The sequence below is a fragment of the Microcaecilia unicolor genome, chromosome 3 (genome assembly GCF_901765095.1).
Source record: "Microcaecilia unicolor chromosome 3, aMicUni1.1, whole genome shotgun sequence".
Taxonomy (NCBI): domain Eukaryota; kingdom Metazoa; phylum Chordata; class Amphibia; order Gymnophiona; family Siphonopidae; genus Microcaecilia; species Microcaecilia unicolor.
This window is the reverse complement of record NC_044033.1, coordinates 234,645,061-234,668,272: the sequence shown is the minus strand read 5'-3', so window position 1 is coordinate 234,668,272 and position 23,212 is coordinate 234,645,061. Positions and strand designations below refer to the sequence as shown.

At 42.2% G+C, this 23,212-nt stretch overlaps 1 protein-coding gene and 1 pseudogene across 1 annotated transcript in view; both read left to right on the top strand.

Annotated features, from left to right (window-relative positions):
• Positions 1–23,212, top strand: part of LOC115466380 (zinc finger protein 675-like) — a 182,614-nt gene that overhangs the window by 51,857 nt on the left and 107,545 nt on the right. The gene's annotated exons all lie outside the window — the stretch shown is intronic.
• LOC115467356 lies at positions 913–9,614 on the top strand (annotated as a pseudogene).

Below are 23,212 nucleotides of genomic sequence, written 5' to 3'. Positions count from 1 at the left end.
TTGATTGAAAGCCAGTGTAGTTTTTTCGCGGAGGGGTTTCACACTATCAAATCGTGTTTTACCAAAGATAAGCCTAGCTGCCGTGTTATGAGCAGTCTGCAGTTTCTTTAGGATCTGTTCTTTGCATCCCGTGTATATTCTGTTGCAGTAGTCAGCGTGGCTTAGTACCATTAATTGTATCATGTTCTGAAATATTCCATTCGGGAAGAATTGTTTCACACGTTTGAGTTTCCACGTTGTGTGAAACATTTTCTTTATTGTGGTTGTGGCTTGGCTCTCTAGTGTTAGGTTGTGGTCAATGGTAATGCTGAGGATTTTCAGGCTGTCTGAGATGGGGAGGGAATAGTCTGGGGTATTAATAGTTGTAGGGTGGGCAGCGCTGTGTTGGGATGAGAGAATGAGACAGTGTGTTTTTTCTTTATTGAGTTTTAGTTTGAATGCCATTGCCCAGGAGTCCATGATGCTCAAGCTGATCTTGATGTCGGTGATTTCTGATGTTTTAGATTTGAAAGGTATGTATATTGTGACATCGTCTGCATATAGAAAAGGGTTAAAGCCTTGGTTGGATAAGGACTTGTCTAGTGGGGTCATCATTAGGTTGAAGAGGATGGGTGAGAGGGGTGATCCTTGTACTTCGCAGTCTGCTTTCCATGGTGATGAGATGTTTGACTTTACTTGATATGTTCTTGTAGTTAGGAAACTCTTGATCCAGTTAAGTATGTTGCCTCCAATCCCGAGCTTATCTAGTAATCTTATTAGTATATTATGGTCTACCATATCGAATGCACTAGACATGTCGAATTGGAGGAGGAGGATGTTTTTGCCTATTGCTATTTCCTGTTTGAATTTGGCTAGGAGAGTGATTAGTACTGTTTCTGTACTGTGGAGGGGTCGGAAGCCAGACTGCGATTCATGGAGTATGGAGAATTTGTCTATGTATTCTGTAAGTTGTTTGGCAACCATGCTTTTCATCAGTTTTGTTGTCAGCGGGATGGATGCTACTGGCCGGTAGTTAGTGATTTAGTTTGTTTTTTCTTGGTGTCTTTAGGTATCGGTGTGAGTAAGATATTGCCTTTTTCCTTAGGGAAGAGTCCTTGTTGAAGCATGTAGTTTAGATGGGATGTGAGGTCTACTATGAAACGGTCTGGGGCTGATTTCATTAGATAGTTGAGACAGGTATCGAGTTTGCAATGGGTGGTGGAGAACCTGCTGACCGCCTGGGCAACTGCATCGACAGTGAGGTTGGTGAAGTTTAACCAAGTTCGGTCAGCCTGGTATTCTCCTGGGTTTGGGTCCAGCTCATTAAGGAAAGCTTTCAAGGTCGGTGTTTTTCTGAGATAGTGTGCTGCGTAGATTGACAATTTTTTCTTTGAAGTGCTTAGCAAGTTCGTCCACAGATGGAATGTCTGTATTCGATGTAGTGACCGAGTTAGTGTCTATGAGTTTGTCCAAAAGTTTGTATAACTTGTTCATGTCTTTGTAATCTGTCCCTATTTGAGTTTTGTAGTATAGTCTTTTGGTCTCTCTTATCGCATAGTTGTATTTTCTTTGTGATTGTTTCCACGTGGTTAGTGTATGTTCGTTTTTATTTTTTCTCCATGCACGTTCTAGTTTCCTGGATCTTTAGCTTTTTCAGTTCGTTGTTGAACCATGGGGTTGTGTTGTGTTTTCGTGATGTTTCTGTTCGTAGTGGTGCTATGTCATCTAGTATACATATGCATCTTTTTTCCCATTCCGCGAGGTAATGTGTGGAGTTTGTTTGTGCTGACCATTCATTGTTGTATATCGATTGCCAGAATGATTTTGTGTCTATTTGACCTCTGGTGCTGTGGGATGTGCGTTATTGAATTTGGTGTAGGGATAAGTTTAATTTGTAATGATCAGTTCAAGGTGTTTCTATTCATTTAAGATCTGTTATGGCTAAGTTCTGGTCTGGTGAGAATTTGTGTGAGTAGGTCGAGTGTGTGTCCTTTTACATGGGTTGCTTGCATTTGAGGCCATTTAAGGTCCCATAAGTTGAGGAATTCCTTACATTCCCGTGTGCTGGTTGAGTTTGGGTCTTCTAGGTTAAGGTTGATGTCTCCTAATACTAGTACGTTGGGGTTAGTTGCACATGTGTTAGAAACGAAGTCCATGAAATTAGTCTGGTCTTTGTTCCAATTACCTGGGGGTCTGTAGAATAAGGTGCAATTCAGATGGTCGTGAAGGGTTTTGTTATGTATCCTGATTGAGGCAATTTCAAGTTGTGGTGTTATGGACGCAGCAGTGGTTTCAGTGGTAAAGTGGGACCGATAGATTAGAGCAGTGCCTCCACCTCTCTTTTCCTTTCTGCTCCAGTGTATAATTTTGTAACCTGGAGGGCACAGGTCTAGGATTATGGGGTCCTTTTGATCATGAATCCAAGTTTCATTGATGAAAAGTAGATCGAGGTCTTCCGCTGTGATCCAGTCTGTTAGTATTGCTGTTTTGTTTACTGCAGATCTGGCGTTGGCGTAGCCCACTTGGATTGTTTGGAATGATTCTTCTGCGTTTGATATTGTGTGGACTTTTGAACAGGGACTGTCTTTTCTTCATGTTAAATTGTAAAGCGCTGCGTACAACTGGTAGCGCTATAGAAATGATTTGTAGTAGTATTAGTTGTCGTTTATTTGTTGATTTTTGTTTGGGCCCTTATTTGCCTTTTGTAATTTTTGTCTGCAGGTTGGTGTTTTTCCTTTGTTTGAGTTGTTATATGGTGAAGTGTGTTCTGTCTGATTGATCTTTGGTGATTATATATTATGGGTATCGTTGCTTTCTGCAAGAGGGGTGGTTGGTGTTGTGTGGATCAGTGTTAGGGAGTAGATAGTTAAGAGCAGTTTTAAGGTATTCATTTTGTTATCTTTTTCGTTGTGTTGTTTGATTTGAGTTGTGTTCTGTTGGGTGGGTGCGTGGTGTGGTCCCGGTTTTAGGAGGCGGGTGTGCTTCCTAGATCCGTTGGTGAGATGCCTAGAGACTTCCTCTTGTGTCTAGTCAGTTTTTTTTTGTTTGTTTGTTATTTACTGGAGTGTGTGTGTGTTTGGCTTTGTGAATGCTTTTGTTTTTGTTTCTGTATGGCTATATTGAGGTCTTGTTTTTTTGTACTTTGCTGTCTTTGTTCTCAGTTGTTTTCTTTGGGTTAGGGGGTGTGTGGCTGTGTGGACCCCTTTTAGTTTATTTTATTTATTTATTTATTTATTTATTTATTTTATTGCATTTGTATCCCACATTATCCCACCTCTTTGCAGGCTCAATGTGGCTTACAATTCATCATGTGAACTGGAAATAGAAGAGAATATACATGTGGTTTTACAGCGGGTTATGTGTTACATGGTGGTGAAATACATGACAGTGTTAAAGCAAAAGACATTATAAGACAATTCTGGAAGTTTTAGAGATTGTACAGTTACACATGTTGATTTTTGTGATATGTCTTGTCGAAGAGAGAGGTTTTCAGTAGTTTACGGAAATTGGTCAGTTGAGCTGTGTTGTGCTACTTTAGTTGTCTGCCTCTTCAGCTGATCTGTTTGAACTGCAGTTCAGGTATCTTGGGTCCTGCCGTTAGTTTTCTTGCCACCTGTTCTGTCAGATGATTATTATTGTTAGTCTCTTTAGCTGGAATGTTTGTGCTGCAACCTCAGGAATCCTTTGCCTACCGCTGGATTAGTTATCAGCTGTTGTGTTGGGTGATATTACAGTTGTTCCCGTTTTGGTCTGTCTTAACTTGGGGTGACCAGTGCGTTTCTTGGGTGGTTCAGGGTAGTCAGGACCCGGAGTGAAGCGTTTAGCTTTAGGTGTTCGGCGCTTTCGCCTAGGAGATCGTCGCATTCACTTCTGTCTCGTAATGCCTGAACCGGGTGTGGTGCTGATGAGCTGTGAGCCTCGTTGGTACGCTGCTTGGGTTGTTCAGACTCGTTGGACCCCTGAGTTTGGTGTATGGCTCTTAGGATCCAGCGCTTCTGTCCATGGGATAGTAGTGTTCACCTCTGTCTCATTGCACTTTCCCGGCGCGGAGCTCATGAATTATTTAGGGTGTATTTATCCCTCCCAATATGGTGGTTCACCCACCAATACCTAGGAAGAAATAAATCACCCAAGGCTGCATCAGGAGTTTAATTAGATACCTTATTTCTTACCAAGTATTTGTACAATTAGCAGATCAGTGATATCTCACTGGGAGTACAGAACATTGCTATACAAAAGTACTGCTATATCTGAGACTCCAAAGAATATATACACAATCAAATACTTTTATTTATTATTCTCCAAGTATATGTACAATCAATTGCTTATGGGAGTACAGTACAACAGCTACACATATGTTTTTTCTGTGTCTTGAGTCTCTAATGTTTTATTTAGGGTCTTTTTCGCCCTCACCCCGAATTACCAGCTAAAGCCAATTTGCAGATATAAAAGACTCAAAACTACTTATGAGAAAGCAATAGGATTTATTACAATTGATTGGTTTCTCATGGGAGAGCAGCCCTGCTTGCACAAAGGTATTGGCTGTGACTGTCTCTCTCTATTGAAGTAGGAAGTACATTCATTTTTATATGTCCATTCAGGATATAGGTAATCTGACAATAATCCCATTTATTGGATATATGCTAATATTATAGTTAACACTGATTGGCTATTATAATAATGTGGTTAGTATTTACTGGAAAAGCTAATAATAGACCAGCTGTTCCTGGAAGACTAAGTCATCTTCCTGAGGAGTTATCTTGTTCTGTTTTTCACTAAAACATCTGTGACCACCATGTTGCTAAGCGATGTTACTCTGTTTTTCCACCTACGCCCATTCCTCATTCTGCTGCATGTGAGTTTTGCAACAGATCATGAGTTCTGCAGTCACACTGAAGTTCAGGTTAGAGTCATGGGCCTGTAAGGTTTTCTATCATTTTAAATCCTGAACCAAAAGTCAGGCCTTGAATCAAAGGCTCTTAGCTATGATGATAATATACACTGATGAACCGTGAGCCTCGCCTATGTTGCTACAGCCGCCGGTCTCTAGCCAACAGGTAGGAGCGCGTTGACCTGTGCGTGAGCCTATGTTCATCCGGTCCTGAGAGATTTTGGACTCTTTGGTGGTCTCGTCAGTATCGCCTCAGTCGCGCCCTGGTTGACCCACCGCCTTTACCGGAGTGCCGATAATTGTCTCCTTTCTGGTGGGTGTCAGCGGTAAGGTCTTTAACTTGTTGCCGTGGTTGTGGTGAAATCTTCTACTCGTGGCCTTACTTCTCCATGTGGGTGGGTCGTGTGGTTTTTTTTTTGCATATAGGAGGAGCCCAGGTTTATGTGGGTGCTGGCTGGCTCACATAGGACATGAACTACCGAATATCGAGCTGACACCCACATAACAATTTTCTTTTTTTTAATTTGACCCCCCCCCCCCCTCCCTGACTAAGCTCCATCCTTTCTTTCTCTCTTCCCCCCCCCCCCCCCCCCCCCCCCCCCGGGTGCTCCAGTGGATTTTCTGGGGTTGGAGCACATTCTCCTTGCTCCTGCCCGCCTTAAGTATGTCATTTTTCCCTAGCTGTAGAATTAAGGCTCATACTCTTATTTTTTATCCAACAGATGATGGATTTGGGAATGAGAGTGAAAGAGTGAGAATGTGCAATGAGCAGCAGAAAGAGGAATGGAAACACAAACACTCCTCCAGAGACAGCACAGATCCTTCAGCAGACTCTGAAGGACATATCAGTAGCATAATACCAACCAATGAGAAAGCAGCAGCCCAGAAAGGAGAAAGATTAGAGAGACAAAAGAGAAACTGTAGCTGTTTCCCAGGACTTTTACAACCTGGAAAACTCAAAGATGATAGAGATTTTAAAAGTGCTGATGTTTGGGAAACCTTTACTACAGACTGCAATTTTATTGAGCACCACATAAGCAGGCTTAGGACTGAAGTTCATGACTGTCAAGGTATGCACAAAAGTAACCCATCTGGAAACTGTGAAAAACCATGTAAACGTTCTGAATGTGATAAATGTTTCAATGAGAAAAGAACCCTACAACTGCATAAAATAGGTCACATGGAACAGAAACCATTTAAATGTTTAGAATGTGATAAATATTTCAAAGCCAAGGTAAGCCTGGAATGCCACAAGAGGATTCATACAGGAGAGAAACCATTTCAATGTTCAGAATGTGATCAATGTTTCAAATGGAAGTACCAAATGAAACAACATGAAAGGATTCATACAGGAGAGAAACCATTTAAGTGTTCAGAATGTGATAAATGCTTTAGATGCAAGTACAGAATCTGAAATATCATGAAAGGATTCATACAGGAGAGAAACCATTTCAATGTTCAGAATGTGATAAATCCTTTAGTTTGAAGGGGGATCTGAGACGGCACAAAAGGATTCATACAGGAGAGAAACCATTTAAGTGTTCAGAATGTGATAAATGTTTCAGAACCAAGGCTGAGGTGAAACATCACCAAAGGATTCATACAGGAGAGAAACCATTTAAGTGTTCAGAATGTGATAAATGTTTCAGAACCAAGGCTGAGGTGAAACATCACCAAAGGATTCATACAGGAGAGAAACCATTTAAGTGTTCAGAATGTGATAAATGCTTTAGCTGCAAAAAGAATCTGAAATATCATGAAATGACTCATACAGGAGAGAAACCATTTCAATGTTCAGAATGTGATCAATGTTTCAAATGGAAGTACCAAATGAAACAACACGAAAGGATTCATACAGGAGAGAAACCATTTAAGTGTTCAGAATGTGATAAATGTTTCAGAACCAAGGCTCTGGTGAAACACCACCAAAGGATTCATACAGGAGAGAAACCATTTAACTGTTCAGAATGTGATAAATGTTTCAGAACCAAGGCTGAGTTAGAACTACACAAAAGGATTCATACAGGAGAGAAACCATTTACATGTTTGGAATGTGATAAATGTTTTAGATCCAAGGCTGAGGTGAAACATCACCAAAGGATTCATACAGGAGAGAAACCATTTAAGTGTTCAGAATGTGATAAATGCTTTAGCTGCAAAAATAATCTGAAATGTCATGAAATGATTCATACAGGAGAGAAACCATTTAACTGTTCAGAATGTGATAAATGTTTCAGAACCAAGACAGAGTTAAAACAACACCAAAGGATTCATACAGGAGAGAAACCATTTAACTGTTCAGAATGTGATAAATGTTTCAGAACCAAGGCTGAGTTAGAACTACACAAAAGGATTCATACAGGAGAGAAACCATTTACATGTTTGGAATGTGATAAATGTTTTAGATCCAAGGCTGAGGTGAAACATCACCAAAGGATTCATACAGGAGAGAAACCATTTAAGTGTTCAGAATGTGATAAATGCTTTAGCTGCAAAAAGAATCTGAAATATCATGAAATGACTCATACAGGAGAGAAACCATTTAACTGTTCAGAATGTGATAAATGTTTCAGAACCAAGGCTGAGGTGAAACATCACAAAATGATTCATACAGGAGAGAAACCATTTAAGTGTTCAGAATGTGATAAATGCTTTAGCTGCAAAAAGAATCTGAAATATCATGAAATGACTCATACAGGAGAGAAACCATTTAACTGTTCAGAATGTGATAAATGTTTCAGAACCAGGACAAACTTAGACAGTCACAAAATGACTCATACAGGAGAGAAGCCATTTAACTGTTCAGAATGTGATCAATGTTTCAAATGGAAGTACCAAATGAAACAACACGAAAGGATTCATACAGGAGAGAAACCATTTAACTGTTCAGAATGTGATGTTTCAAATGGAAGAGCCAAATGGAAACGGCACGAAAGGATTCATATAGGAGAGAAACCATTTAACTGTTCAGAATGTAATGTTCCAGGGGGCTGCGTATGCCTTGTAGCGCAATAGAAATGATAAATAGTAGTAGTAGTAGAGCGATCTGACTCGGCCTCCAACAAATCACAGTAGACAAACCATTTAAATAGTCAAGATGTTATAACTGTTTCAAAAACAGGGTATTACTGTCAGAGAGGAAGAACTGAACAGAGGGATTGTGGAGGCCTGTCACATAGTTTAGGGAAAGGGAATGGAACTTGATATACCACCTTTCTCTGGTTTTTGCAACTACATTCAAACCGGTTTACATACTATATACAGGCACTTATTTGTATCTGGGGCATTGGAGGGTTGACTTGTCCGGAGTCACAAGTAGCTGCAGTGGGAATTGAACCCAGTTCTCCAGGATCAAAGTCTGTTTCACTAACCACTAGGCTACTCCTCCATGTCTTAAGACAATTTCAGCAGTAAAAAAATATGAATTATATTAGCCTTACATATATGAATTCCATTACGGGAAGCCTGTATGGCGATATGTACTTTAACATTTATTCTGTTCATTATTACCACTGCTTCTAAGCAGATAAGGACGGTACCAGGAGCAAACTGTCTCTGCAATGTTAGGAATTTAGAGAAAAAGCTGAACATGATACAGAAACAAGTTAGACGATGGGAAAGATGGTTATGGAATATGAGAGGGATGGAAACTAAGTGAGACAGGATAGGTGAAAAAGACAGGCAAATGAGGAGAGGACAGATAGAGAGATATAAGACCTATAAAAGGGGGATCCACCCTTAGCTCGAGGGGAGCCTTATCTTCCCTGGCTGAGCTCCCCTCCTGATCTTCTCTTTTATGTTTCAGTAGCTGGTTGCACGCTGCCCTTGCTTATGATTTTTGTCTGCTGGTTGAAGAGAATCTTGCTGAATTTGACAGCTGGATGTGTGAGAATGTTTTGGGTAAGACTTCCCCATCACAGATGTGTTGTGAAGAGGTAAAACCTCACGGTGAGTGTACGGTGGGCTAGTCCCTGCTGGTTACAAAGGCCGAGATGCAAATGGTATATAATGAGTCATACAAGAGAGAAACCAGTTAAATGTTCTAAATGTTTAAGTGAAGCCCAGCTGCAATGGCCTAAAGGGTCTCACCAGATAGAAAAATGGTTTAAGTAGTCTAAAAGACCCTTTAGTAAATGTATGAAGGGACCATTTTACTGAAGTGCAGCAAGCCTATTGCAGGCTTGATGCTTGGCAATTCGGAACTATCGCTGGTCTGTAAGGTGTGTTAAGCCACTGATCTTCAGAACGTCTACCGCTCCTGAGATCTTTTTCCTCCATTACCGTAGATAAAGTGAGTTGAATGAACTGGTGGCACTATTGTTAGTAATATGTAATTTATCTTTAAAATTGAGTGTGGTATCATAAGATTGGAGGGTAGCCCTTGTAACACTGATATTTAAAAGAGGTTCCAGAGGGGGTATGGAAAATTATAGACCGGTGAGTCTTACGTCAGTATCGGGCAAAATGGTAGAGACTATTATAAAGAACAAAATTACAGAGCATATTCAAAAGCATGGATTAATGAGGGCGTGAAAAGATTCATATAGGAGAGAAACCGTTTAAATGCTCTGAATATGATAAATGTTTCAGAAGCAAGGGCAACCTGGCATGGCACAAAAGGTCTCATACGGTAGAGAAACCATTTAAGTGTTTAGACTGTGATATATTTTTGAGAAGCAAGAGTGAGGTGAAACATCACGAAAACATACAGGAGACAACCCATTTAAATGTTCACAATGTTTAAAATGTTTCAGAAGCAAGGGTGAGGTGAACCTTCACAAAAGCACTCATACGGGAGAGAAGCCATTTAAATGTTCAGAGTGTGATAAATGTTTCAGATGCAAGACCCAACTGAAATAGCACCAAATGATTCATATGGGAGAGAAACCATAAATGTTCCAAATGTGATAAACGTTTTAGAAGGAAGGCCAAGTTGAAAATTCACGAAAACTAAGACCCAACTGAAATAGCATGAAAAGATTCATGCAGGAGAGAAAACTACTACTACTACTATTTAGCATTTTTATAGCGCTACAAAGCATTTAAATGTTTAGAATGTGATAATGTTTCAGAGGGAATGGTGATCTGACTCGGCCTGCAACAAATCATACAGTAAACAAATTATATAAATATTCAGGATGTTATAGATGTTTCAAAAGCGAGGTGTTATTGTCAGAGAGAGGAAGAACCGAACAGAGGGATTTTGCAAGCCTATCACATAGTTTAAAGCAGACATGCTTAAGAACAAGGATCATGTGTGAACTGTGTGGCAGTGCAGGAGAGGGTGTGCAGGAGTTCAGTGCACTTTAAGCATTGTAAAAATGGTAACATTATAAGCTCTTCTGGAGGATCACGTGATGGACTGAGAGAGAGAGCAGACGTGTCTTGGCTTTCTCCTGGGTTAGCCCCCCCCTTAAATCCACTAGAAACAACAAAATTCGGGAACGAACGAATCCTGGGCACTACTCAGCAACAAAGTTTATGGACCACTTTGTAGTGCGCGAACAGAGGGTGATGTCGACCAGGACGGCAAAGAAAGAGGCCGAAAAACAACGCGGGCAGGGAGAGAACAAGATGGCGGTGAGCCCGAAGCCAGACGGTGTTCCAGCATTTACCCCAGCACAGCTGTCTCAACTAACAGAAGCAGTACAATCTGCCCTGGCACCGCAGTTTTCTAAGCTTTCCGAACAAATAGCGGGAATGGAAACGCGCTTGGATGAAACGACCCGAAGGACCGGGGAATTAGAAGTGCGAGTTTCTGAAATTGAAGATTTCAGAAATTGAGTCAGCTAAGGCGTCCGAGATAAAAGACCTGCAACGCGAGCTTGGAGCTCTTACTCAGCATATTGACGATCTGGAAAATCGATCTAGGAGGTCGAACCTCCGAATAATTGGAGTACCTGAGTCGGTTCCGGACCGCTCCCTCTCCTTTCAGCTCGAGCGCTGGCTCAAGTCAGAATTCGCACTCTCTGATAGTGTAGGGCCGTTGTGCCTGGAGCGCGTGCACCGATTGGGGAAGCGGAACAATACAGGAACAAGGCCAAGGGCTGTAATTGTAAAGGTACACAATTTTGTGCATAAAGAAGAAATCTTGAGAGGGGCCCGATCGAAGTGGGCCACATTGACCTTTGAAGGCTCACCCATAAAAGTATTCCAAGACTATTCCATAGCAGTGCAAGAGAGGCGGCGGGGCTTTGGGCCTATCTGCTGACGTTTGGTAACTGACAAACAACGATTTATGCTGCTATACCCAGCGCTACTAAAGGTGCAAATTGACGGCATGTGGAGAACTTTTGCAACGCCACAAGAAGCACAACAAGGACTAAAATATGATAACTCCATGGACTCAGAACAAGGCTGAGGATTCAGAGCACGTGGTAGACAAACCAACAGAGCCTGCATTTGAAACGGGCGCTTCTGCTGAAAGGGAGCGCATCTAAAATGCAGGACATTGAGTTAAGTTCACTAAAATTCTGGTTTATATATGTTGTTCATGTAGGTTTGATTTCAACTAATAATATGTGCAGATAAGTTATATACACGTAGAGGTTTCGTTCCCTAAGATATGGTTCAAGGTGGGGGGGGCAGCTCACCATCATTAGATCTACACTCCCCCAACCGCTGTCCGGGAAGGAGAGTGAGGGGTTAATGGAAGGGAAGTATGGAGGGTTGGGCGGGCAGGGAATGGAAGGGAGGGAAGGAAGGAGAGGGGAGAAGGGGGGAAGTAGGGAAGGGAGAAAGAGGATAAAATGCAAGGCACACATGGCGAAGTTTAAGGAATGTGGACCCATTGTGGAAGATAGATATAGGTCATACAAAAATAAAAAAGGGATTGTAGGACTATTGAGACAGCAAGAATGCACGGAATCTAGCGATGGGAAGGGGAGAGTGGCCACGGTGAGCTGGGCACCGGGGGCTAAATTAAAAAGAAAGAACCTAACAGTTAGACACTTGATCCCAAAACATCCCTAAGGCTGCGTCAACTAGGTTCCTGACGTGGAACGTGGGAGGCATCACGTCCCCAATAAAAAGGACTAAGATCCTGGCAGCTTTAAAGCGGCATAAAGCAGATGTAGCCTGCCTACAAGAAACGCGATTAACCCCAGAGGAACACCAAAAACTAAAGCGAGGCTGGGTGGGAGAAGTGCATGCTACATCAGCTGAGGGAAGAAAACGAGGAGTAGCGATTTTAATTCGCAAAGGCCTAGTGGCTAAATCCCAATTAGTAACCAGTGACCCACAGGGGGGATTCATAATTATCCGATTATGGTTACATCACAAAGAATATTTGGTAGTGGCGGTATATGGACCGAACTTGTATAATAAGGCCTTCTATGATCAGATAATACAAACATGCATACTTTATAGATCCCTCCCATTGTTAGTTTTGGGTGACTTTAACCTAGTAGCGGACCCAACGCTAGATTGCTCAACGCCTAGACGTGCAGCGCGGGGGGGGAACTGGCGCCAGAGCTCTGCATCATTTCATGCAAGAGCTCCATATTGTAGATACATGGCGGACACTACATCCAGAAGAGCGGGAATATACACATTTGTCAAGAGCGCATGGCACTTTTTCTAGAATAGATTACATTCTAATAGACAAGAAAATATTCTCTCAAGTGGAGGTAGTGGAAATAGGACCAGAAGAGGTAACAGATCACGCGATGGTGTGGGTAGACCTGAAAGTAACAGAGAAAGGTCACGGTGCTGTGGGATGGCGGTTCCCGTCCTATCTAACCTCGAACAGAGACTTTCAAAGTTATGTGCAAGGGAAATGGGCAGAGTTTGCAGAACTTAACTCAGAATATAAGGACCGCCCTGCTATTTTCTGGCCAGCAGCAAAAGCAGTTATACGAGGCAACATTATTGCATACACAGCAAGACGAGAACGCAGACTAACGGGGGCCATAGTCAATCTGGAGAAAAAGCTCCAAAAAGCGAAGCGTAGATTTATCCAAACTCCTAGCACCTAACATAAAGAACAAATGCAAACTGCCCAAATAGCATTAAACACCATGCTTCAGGAGAGAGCTACCAAGACATTAATATTTAGGAAATACAAACTCCAGAGGTTTGGAAACAGAACAGGGACACTACTGGCGAGCTTGGTCAAGCACAAGGGAGGCCCCGTGTAATAACAGCGGTAAGGAACAGAAAGGGAGAGATACAACATAAAAGAGAGAACATAGCACAGGTTTTCCAAGAGTTCTTTAGCTCAATGTATAAGCAGGGACTCCCACCAGATACAGAAGCCATTCATAACTACCTCCGAAAAGCAGGTATGGAACAACTGACGAGTGAGGAGGCAAGGGCCTTAGAAATCCCTATGTCAGGGAAAGAGCTGCAAGAAATTATTAAATCTTTGCCCCTACACTCAGCTCCTGGCCCTGATGGCTATACAAGTGAGTTTTATAAAATCCTGGGACCCATGGTAACAGGAGCCCTTCAGGACTATTTTGAAGAGGTGATGCGTCAGCAAGAGTTCCCAACACATGCGAACGAGGCACTCATAACCCTACTTTTAAAACCAGGGAGACCAGATACACAAGCGGACTCCTACAGGCCAATCTCCTTAATAAACGATGTTAAAATCTTGGCCAAATTGCTCTCTAATAGACTCCATACATATCTTCCCCGCTTAATAAACTCAGCCCAGGTAGGGTTTGTTCGCAACCGACAATCAGTAGTTAATGTGAGGCGACTACTACTAGCAATGGGACACTGCCAACATTCAAAGACTCAGTCAGTGCTAGTTAGCTTAGATGCCGAGAAGGCTTTTGACTCTGTAGACTGGGATTACTTGTTTGAGGTACTTTATTTCCTTGGGATTCGGGGATGGGTACAACGGGCGATTCAGGCCTTATATACTCACCCGACAGCTGCAGTGCTGGTGAATGGAGCTCGCACACCACAATTCCCCATAGCACGAGGAACCAGGCAGGGATGCCCCCTCTCCCCTGCGCTGTTCCTATTGGCGATCGAACCTCTGTTGAGGACCCTAGTTAGGGAACCAGATATTCCCGGGGTGGAGGTGGGAGGGGACAATGTTAAGGTGATGGCCTTTGCAGATGATCTTTTGATAGTGACAACACGACCCGAAACGTCAGTCTCCAAGTTAATACAATGCATAGCTACCTTTGGAGGCCTCTCAGGTTTCAAGGTAAATTTACAGAAATCTAATATTATGCAGGTGTTCCCTCAGGGGGTGGAGTCATGGGTGGCCAATGACCTACAGTTGAAACCGCAGGGCTATAATCAAATATTTAGGGGTACATATACCACAAGATCTGTCTAAATTATATGACTCTAATGTCCCCAGGTTATTGTCAGAAACGATAACAAAGCTGGCACGATGGCAAGGGCCATAACACTGTTAGGACGCATAGTTTTATACAACATGATGGTAATACCATGTTGGTTATATGTATTTCAAATGTTACCAATATACTTGAAAGGTATAGATGAAAAAAAGTTGACTATTGCCCTGACAAAATTTCTGTGGAGAGGGAAGAAACCCAGGTTATCTTTGGACATGGTAAGCTCCCCAAGAGAGTATGGAGGATTAGGACTGTTGAACATCAGATCATTAACCATAGCCTGTGCTATGAGACATTTAAATGACTGGTTTAGAAGCTCTACAGATTTTTCAGCAACAACAATTGAACTGGAGTTGTGCAACCCATACCATTTCAGCAGTTTACTCCATGGATTACAATGCAAAATATCACCAACATTGGAGATATCTCACATCTTGCCTACTGCCCAAAAGACCTGGAGGTGGCTATGTAAATTGCATCATTGTTCTTACAAAGTGACTCCACTTTTGCCAATAGGAGGAAACCCTGAATTCCCACCAGGTACCCTATAGTCTATATTCACTAGATGGACAAAACAAGGAGTCACGTATTTACAACCCATACTTACGGAAAATGGGAGACTACAATCTTATGGGCAGTTACAAGGCCTAAAACTTCTAGGACCTAAGGACCAGTTTCACTACTGGCAACTAAAACACTATGTGACCAATTTGCCCTGGGAAGCACTTGCAGAGGACATTCAAGAGGAACTTCCCACAGCTTTGTCCTTAAACTCGCAGCAGAAAGTACCATTATCATACCATCACAGGCATATAAAAGACACCAAGTCGGAACTGGACTATGCTAAGTATGCTAGAGACTGGAGTAAGGAACTATCGGTGCAGGTAACTCCTAGCATGTTTAAGGAGCATGTATTGACATTAAAACAAACAACTAATTGGGCCGCGTACTGGGAGACTCAATACAGGTTTGCCCTCCGACTTTATATTCCACCGCGAAGGGCTTTCCACATGGGTTTATCTCCGGATGGGGCTTGCCCCAAGTGTGGAGAGGTTGGAGCAACTCTGGGGCATATGTTCTGGAGCTGTCCCCGAGTTGTGCAGTTCTGGACTAGCCTAGTTAGGCAAATAACGAAACTATGGAAGACAAGATGGACATATTCGCCCTTACTATTATTTGGTAAACCACAGCTCAGCAGGCCGAGACCTAAAGGTTATTCTGAATTTGTGAAAAAAGCCATCATGATAGCAAAGAAATCTATCTTATCAGACTGGTTGGAGGTAAAAGGGCCATCGATTCAGATATGGAGAACTCAAATGATACTTTTGATGAGGTTGGAGAGACTAGCATGTAAGGAAAGGCCTCGCACAGAGCTTGATTTATTCATAGTCAGATGGAGCCCATTCCTTGACACAATGCCCTCAGAGGAAAGAAGCCTATTACTGAATATGTAATTATGTGTCATTGTTGTACACCATGAATGTTAATAACTGAGGGAGTAAGAGATGGGTTAGAGGGACGGGAGGGGAGAATAGGGAAGGGGAGGGAAGGGGTCAGATAGAGTAGGGAAAGGATATATATATAAAATGATGGTAGGTGTTGGCTTAGTGGAAGACTGTTTGAATGTATTGTTTCATACCATCAATAAAAACGATTTAAACATAAGCTCTTCTGGAAAGGGAATTACATATTTGAATTCTATTAAGGGAAGCCTGTATGGAGATTATGTACTTTAACATTTATTCTGTTCATTATTACCACTGCTTCTAAGCAGATAAGGAAGGTACCAGGAGCAAACTGTCTCTGCAATGTTAGGAATATAGAGAAAAAACTGTAGCTGGACATGACACAGAAAAAGTTAGAAGATGGGAAAGATGGTTATGGAATATGGGAGGGATGGAAAGTTGGTGAGAGAGGATAGGTGAAAAAGACAAATAGGGAAATGAGAAGGAGAGGACAGATAGAAGACCTATAAAAGGGGGATCCACCCTTAGTTTGAGGCTAGAGTAGCAGACTTGATGGAGCTGAGGGAGACAGAGAGGTACATAGAGGAGACCTACAGGGATGTTGTAGAGAAGTCCCACCTCCAGTCAGGTAGCCCCTGTGCTACCTTGGAGGAGGGAGGTCTCCTAGAAGGAGAGCATCACCCTGGTGAAGTAGGAAGTACTCCTGTAGCCAGGACCTGCCCACCAGGGGATGTACTATCCTTTCGCACCGAGGATATATCTCCAAATGTTGCCCGGGAGGGAAAGGTTAGGACAGCTGTTGTACTTGGTGATTCGATCATTAGGCATATAGATAGCTGGGTGGCTGGTGGACGTGAGGATCGCCTGGTGACTTGCCTGCCTGGTGCGAAGGTGGCGGACCTCACGCGTCACCTAGATAGGATTTTATATAGTGCTGGGGAGGAGACGGCTGTCTTGGTACATGTGGGTACTAATGACATAGGAAAATGTGGGAGAGAGGTTCTGGAAGCAAAATTTAGGCTCTTAGGTAGAAAGCTGAAATCCAGATCCTCCAGGGTAGCATTTTCTGAAATGCTACCTGTGCCACGCGCAGGGCCCAAGAGACAGGCAGAGCTCCAGAGTCTCAATGCGTGGATGAGACGATGGTGCAGGGAGGAGGGCTTTAGATTTGTTAGGAACTGGGCAACATTCTGGGGAAGGGGGAGCCTATTCCGAAAGGATGGGCTCCATCTTAACCAGAGTGGGACCAGGCTGCTGGCATCGGCGTTTAAGAAGGAGATAGAGCAGCTTTTAAACTAGAAATGGGGGGAAGGCCGACAGTCGCTCAAAAGAGCATGGTTCGGGATAAGGTATCTTTCAAAGATATCACCATAACAGGGAAGATAGAGTATCCTGATAGTGAGGTTGCAAAAGAGATTGTAGTAGATCGGGTATCCTTAAATAACAATAAAAATCAGACAAAAGATTGCCAATTAATACTGTCAAGTACTAAGCATGATGTACTTAGGAACAACAAACATAGTTTGAAATGTCTATATGCGAATGCCAGGAGCCTAAGAAATAAGATAGGGGAGTTAGAATATATTGCACTAAATGAAAAATTAGATATAATAGGCATCTCTGAGACCTGGTGGAAGGAGGATAACCAGTGGGACACTGTCATACCGGGGTACAAATTATATCGTAGTGATAGGGTGAATCGGATTGGTGGAGGGGTAGCATTGTATATTAACGAGAGCCTTGAATCAAATAGATTGAAAATTCTGCAGGAAACAAAACACTCCTTGGAATCACTGTGGATTGAAATTCCATGTGCAAAGGGGAAAAGGATAGTGATAGGAGTGTACTACCGTCCGCCTGGCCAGGACGAACAGACGGATGCGGAAATGTTAAAGGAAATCAAGGACGCAAACAAACTGGGCAACACAATAATAATGGGGGATTTCAATTACCCGCATATAGACTGGGTTAATGTAACATCTGTACACGCAAGGGACATAAGATTTCTTGATGAAATCAAGGACAGCTTCATGGAACAGCTAGTTCAGGAGCCGACAAGAGAAGGAAAAATACTAGACTTAGTCCTTAGTGGTGCTCATGATCTAGTGCAGGGGGTAACGGTACGAGGGCCGCTTGATAACAGTGATCATAATATGATCGGTTTCGATATTGGCATTGAAGGAAGTGAAACTAGGAAATCAAGTACGCTAGCGTTTAACTATAGAAAAGGTGATTACGACAAAATGAGAAAAATGGTGAAAAAAAGACTGAAAGGAGCAGCTCGCAGAGTAAAAAACTTGCGTCAGGCGTGGATGCTGTTTAAAAACACCATCCTGGAGGTTCAGGACAAATATATTCCACGTATTAGAAAAAAGGGAAAAAAGACTAAACGTCAGCCGGCGTGGCTAAACAGTAAGATAAAGGAAGTCATTAGAGCCAAAAAACAATCCTTCAGAAAGTGGAGAAGAGAACCAACTGAAAGTAACAGGATAGATCATAAGGAATGCCAAGCCAAATGCAAAGCGGAGATAAGGAGGGCAAAAAAGGACTTTGAGAAGAAATTAGCGTTGGAAGCAAAAATACATAGTAAAATTTTTTTAGATACATTAAAAGCAGGAAACCGGCCAAAGAGTCGGTTGGGCCGCTGGACGAAAATGGTGTTAAAGGGGCGATCAGGGAGGACAAAGCCGTAGCGGAGAAATTAAATGAATTCTTTGCTTCGGTCTTCACCGAGGAGGATTTGGGGGGGACACCGGTGCCGGAAAGAATATTTGAAGCGGGGGAGTCGGAGAAACTAAACGAATTCTCTGTAACCTTGGAGGATGTAATGGGTCAGTTCAGCAAGCTGAAGAGTAGTAAATCACCGGGACCTGATGGTATTCATCCCAGAGTATTAATAGAACTAAAAAATGAACTTGCGGAGCTACTGTTAGAAATATGCAATCTGTCCCTAAAATCGAGTGTAGTACCGGAAGACTGGAGGGTAGCCAATGTTACTCCGATTTTTAAGAAGGGTTCCAGAGGAGATCCGGGAAATTATAGACCGGTGAGTCTGACGTCAGTGCCGGGCAAGATGGTGGAGGCTATTATTAAGAATAAAATTGCAGAGCATATACAAAAACATGGACTGATGAGACAAAGTCAGCACGGATTTAGTGAAGGGAAGTCATGCCTCACCAATCTAATGCATTTTTTTGAGGGGGTAAGCAAACATGTGGACAATGGGGAGCCGGTTGATATTGTATATCTGGATTTTCAGAAGGCGTTTGACAAAGTGCCGCACGAAAGACTCCTGAAGAAATTGCAGAGTCATGGAATCGGAGGTAGGGTATTATTATGGATTAAGAACTGGTTGAAAGATAGGAAGCAGAGAGTAGGATTGCATGGCCAGTATTCTCAGTGGAGGAGGGTAGTTAGTGGGGTCCCGCAGGGGTCTGTGCTGGGTCCGTTGCTTTTTAATGTATTTATAAATGACCTAGAGATGGGAATAACTAGTGAGGTAATTAAATTCGCCGATGACGCAAAATTATTCAGGGTCATCAAGTCGCAGGAGGAATGTGAACGATTACAGGAGGACCTTGCGAGACTGGGAGATTGGGCGTGCAAGTGGCAGATGAAGTTCAATGTTGACAAGTGCAAAGTGATGCATGTGGGTAAGAGGAACCTGAATTATAGCTACGTCTTGCAAGGTTCCGCGTTAGGAGTTACGGATCAAGAAAGGGATCTGGGTGTCGTCGTCGATGATACGCTGAACCTTCTGCTCAGTGTGCTGCTGCGGCTAGGAAAGCGAATAGAATGTTGGGTGTTATTAGGAAGGGTATGGAGTCCAGGTGTGCGGATGTTATAATGCCGTTGTATCGCTCCATGGTGCGACCGCACCTGGAGTATTGTGTTCAGTACTGGTCTCCGTATCTCAAAAAAGATATAGTAGAATTGGAAAAGGTACAGCGAAGGGCGACGAAAATGATAGTGGGGATGGGACGACTTTCCTATGAAGAGAGGCTGAGAAGGCTAGGGCTTTTTAGCTTGGAGAAGAGACGGCTGAGGGGTGATATGATAGAAGTGTATAAAATAATGAGTGGAATGGATCGGGTGGATGTGAAGCGACTGTTCACGCTATCCAAAAATACTAGGACTAGAGGGCATGAGTTGAAGCTACAGTGTGGTAAATTTAAAACGAATCGGAGAAAATTTTTCTTCACCCAACGTGTAATTAGACTCTGGAATTCATTGCCGGAGAACGTGGTACGGGCGGTTAGCTTGACGGAGTTTAAAAAGGGGTTAGATAGATTCCTAAAGGACAAGTCCATAGACCGCTATTAAATGGACTTGGAAAAATTCCACATTTTTAGGTATAACTTGTCTGGAATGTTTTTACGTTTGAGGAGCGTGCCAGGTGCCCTTGACCTGGATTGGCCACTGTCGGTGACAGGATGCTGGGCTAGATGGACCTTTGGTCTTTCCCAGTATGGCACTACTTATGTACTTATGTACTTATGGCAGTCTTATCTTCCCTAGCTGAGCTTTCTCTTTTATGTTTCAGTAGCTGCTTGCACTCTGCCCTTGCTTATGATTTTTGTCTGCTGCTTGAAATAAGAAAAATAAAGAGAATCTTGCTGAAGTTGACAGCTGGATGTGTGAGAATGTTTTGGGTAAGACTTCCCCATGTGTTGTGAAGAGGTTAAACCTCACAGTGAGTGTGCGGTGGGCTAGTCCCTGCTGGTTACAAAGGCCGAGATGTAAATGGTATATAATGAGTCATACAAGAGAGAAAACAGTTAAATGTTCTAAATGTTTTAGAAGTGAAGCCCAGCTGCAATGGCCTAAAGGGTCTCACTGGATAGAAAAATGGTTTAAATAGTCTAAAAGACCCATTTGTAAATGTATAAAGGGACCATTTTACTGAAGTGCAGCAAGCCTATTGCAGGCTTGCTGCTTGGCAATTCGGAACTGCCGCTGGTCTGTAAGGTGTGTTAAGCCATTGATCTTCAGAACGTCTACCGCTCCTGAGATCTTTTTCCTTCTTTACCGTAGATAAAGTGTGTTAAATGAACTGGTGGAACTATTGTTAGTAATATGTAATTTATCTTTAAAATTGAATGTGGTATCAGAAGATTGGAGGGTAGCCCTTGTAACACTGATATTATAAAAGGTTCCAGAGGGGAACTGGGAAATTATAGACCGGTGAGTCTTACGTCGGTGCCGGGCAAAATGGTAGAGACTATTATAAAGAACAAAATTACAGAGCATATTCAAAAGCATGGATTAATGAGACAAAGCCAACATGGATTTAGTGAAGGGAAATCTTTCCTCACCAATCTATTACATTTCTGTGAAGGGGTGAACAAACATTTGAATAAAGGTAAGCCAGTCGATATTGTGTATCTGGATTTTTAAAAGGCGTTTGACAAAGTACCTCATGAAAATCTCCAGAGGAAATTGGCGAGTCATGGGATAGGATGTAGTGTCCTATTGTGGATTATCAATAGAAATCAAACAAAATAAAACATGGAAAAGAAAAATAAGACGACACCTGTTTTATTGGACATAACTTAATACATTTCTTGATTAGCTTTTGAAGGTTGCCCTTCTTTGTCAGATCGGGAATAAGCAAATGTGATAGCTGACAGTATATATAAGTAACACACTCTTGCTGAAAATCTTACTGAAACTCTATCCACAGGATCACACGTCCTGTGTAACTCACCCGCCCAGACAGTATTGTATAGATAACACTACTCAAACATGTGTATCTACATCTAAGTCTAATGTAAGAATAAATAGTGGAGAAAAAAAGCCTCAGAATCGCCATCCCGCCAGTCCGTTTTACGGGCTATAAGGCTAGAGCTCGGCAGACCATCATGTGGCTTTAAAAAAAACTCCACATATAATTTCTTCATAAATTTGCACAATCGTTTTTCAACCAATTTAAACTGTGTAATGCGTGTGTCCACTATTTTCTATAACTATGTACTGTATTTCATCAATTCTCAGATACAAAATGTAGCTCTTTTTCTCTAAAGTAGCTCTTTACAACAAACAAACGGAGTGGATAAGAGTCGCTCCTTATGAACACTTAGCTTGATGTAGTCATTCAAAATGTCCATCTATTCTATGAGTTGGAAATGAATGCCATTTTGGAATATAAACATTTTGGAAAGTACCCCTGATGCAGCATTCGCGAAACGGGGGCTCCCTGTCGGGTCAACTGTGAGAGGGGTCGCGAATAGATGGACATTTTGAATGACTACATCAACTTATCCACTCTTATCCACTCCGTTTGTTTGTTGTAAAGAGCTACTTTAGAGAAAAATAGCTACATTTTGTATCTGAGAATTGATGAAATACAGTACATAGTTATAGAAAATAGTGGACACACGCATTACACAGTTTAAATTGGTTGAAAAACAATTGTGCAAATTTATGAAGAAATTATATGTGGAGTTTTTTTTTTAAGCCACATGATGGTACGCCGAGCTCTAGCCTTATAGCCCGTAAAACGGACTGGCGGGGTGGCGATTCTGAGGCTTTATTTCTCCTCTATTTATCAGAAAATTGCAATTCCTGGGTCTCAAGCTCAAAATGAGTTTGTGACGTATGTGACCTTCATTCCATGCCCAGGTGTCGAAGTGGCTGGGTTAGCCTAGCCTGGAGTGCATGTCACTGTGCAGGAATGTGGTCAGGTGACTGCACTGGGTAAGTAGTTCAAAAGCAATCCTGTTTTTCTCTTGATCCTTGATAGAATTGAGAAATAGGTCATGCTTTATTAGGCACGACTAGCAGTTTCAGGTGCTTAGGTTGTTACCAAGCTCTCATCATAATTATAGGCAGGGGTTTTGCCCCTACAGACTTTTATGTGACGTCCATTGCAGTGCCCCCTAGGGGTGGCTCATTGCTCTGCTGGGATGTCTATGTGGCTAGTCTATTAAGAGTGCTGGCCTCCCCATACATCCCAATGACTTCTTTTGTGTGTTTTTCCCTTGGCTTTTTCCCCCCAAAAATGGTCCAAAAAGATTGAAGCACTGAGCACAAAAACATCTAGCACATGACCATTTTCGAAAAAAAAAAGTTAGACGTTTTTCTGGTTTGAAGACGGCCATGTTCACTACTGGATTTTGGGATGTTTTTCGCAAAATGTCCAGAATCAGATTTAGATGTCATATCGAAAATGTCCCTGCACATCTTGCAAAATAAATAAAATAAAATAAGGTTCAGTAAATTGTCCATTTCAATTGCCGCTGTCCATTCCAGTATAGTTCTCTGTTTCAAATGAAAGAATCTACATCAGGAAAAGTTTTAGTACTTATCATCCATTGGTCTGAAATGTTTTTATTACAGTGTGTACATTACTTTAGCAGTCTTTAAACACTGCCTCTAAAGAATAGCATTTTGAAGGTACCTACAGAACATCGCACGAATCGGTCACATAAATAAATGTTCACCAGATGGTCTGATGTCCCCCTTATATTCACAGACAATGGCTGAAGTTCACATTTTATGGTTGTCATTAACGAGACCCCTGTGTGAATGTTTGCTTCATTTATTCATATTATTTC